Below are 1,407 nucleotides of genomic sequence, written 5' to 3'. Positions count from 1 at the left end.
CGAGAGGCTGCAGGACTGTTCTTGTGGTTTTGCTTTTGTCCAGGCGTGTCACGGTTTGCCTGGTTGGGCCGTGGGAAGTGTTGTCTCACCGGGCTCGGGGGTGACCTGACTTCCGTCCAAGTCTTTTCCACTGCAGTGCTTCTCCTATTTTAAGTCGAAATGAAGCAGAACCAAATCAAGTCTGCCTTGTCTTAACCACATAGGTTGGAGTCAGAGCATAAGAGTACCCACTGCAGCTACTTAATTCAACTTACAGTTTGTTTTATGATCTAAAACACGAGATGTGAATGCCACAACATCATGCTCAGTTACAGATATAACCCTGGCCACAGTAAGTTATTGGAAAACATAAAATAACCAGTGCACTGAGGGAAGTGGTAAAATAAAGCCTTGAGGTGTTTTGTTTAATGTACAATGGCTGAGTGTGCAGTGGATGATGCTTCAGGTTCAAAGCGTGGATTGGAGGAGTTCTGTGCCTGCACACCCAGAGCAGTTGTTCCCCCGGGAGCTGCACCCTCGGGGTCCCTGGGTTTGGGCTGTTCTTTGGCCACTCTGTTTTAGGGACCATTCCAGTGTCGCTTTTCCCCGAGCAGCTCTGCTGTCCCTGTGCCTAAAGTTCATTAGTTGAGTGTTCCATCCGAGTATCCCAGGGACACTGGAGTGGATCCACTTGAGTTCTGGGAGAGGGCTCTTTCCTCCTTTAGAGGCAACCTTGGCTCTGTTTTCCACTTGAGACAGCAGTTTGTTGCCTCCAAGCAGCTCTGCCTGGGGTTGGAGTTGTGTGTCTGGTGGTCTGGCAGGATTTGGGCTCTTGCAGGATGGTATTTTTTGTTTCATGCCTTGGTGTGGTGTGCTAAATGACAAAGGAATAAATACAACTTGTCTGGAGCTGTGCCTTTCTGTGCTGAACAAGAATCTATCTTTAGGTTTCTCACAGAAAATCTTTTATGTCTTCAAGTTATTTTTAGGAGGCAGTTGTTCAGCTCTTGATGGTGTCAGCCAACCCCAAAGTGGCTGGATTTCCCCTTAAATAAACTTGGTGCAATGACAGGGAAATCACCAGTATTACTCTTTTCAAAATAAAACAAACTCCTCTTTTAACTACTCTGGTATTTCATTTATAAGTTTAAGCATCATCAGATTACCAGTATTCCTCTGTTAGCAGGTGTCTTCAAGAATTGACAGAAATTAGGCCATTGTTTGACATAAATGATGGAAATGCTGGCTTGGAAAGGTGGAGGGGAACTCCAGGTCTGTGAAGTCTCTCCAGGCTGGTTTTTGGGGAAGGGGTTTCCACAGGGGGAACTCTCCTGGAGCAGTGCCTTCCCCAGGAGGAGGAGGAGGCTGCTTTGTGCCCACTGCCCCAAGGACAGGCTGTGTGTGGGGCTGGGGACAGGCTGTGTGTGG

Source organism: Geospiza fortis, unplaced genomic scaffold, assembly GCF_000277835.1.
Source record: "Geospiza fortis unplaced genomic scaffold, GeoFor_1.0 scaffold353, whole genome shotgun sequence".
Taxonomy (NCBI): domain Eukaryota; kingdom Metazoa; phylum Chordata; class Aves; order Passeriformes; family Thraupidae; genus Geospiza; species Geospiza fortis.
Note: the sequence above shows the minus strand (reverse complement) of the source record.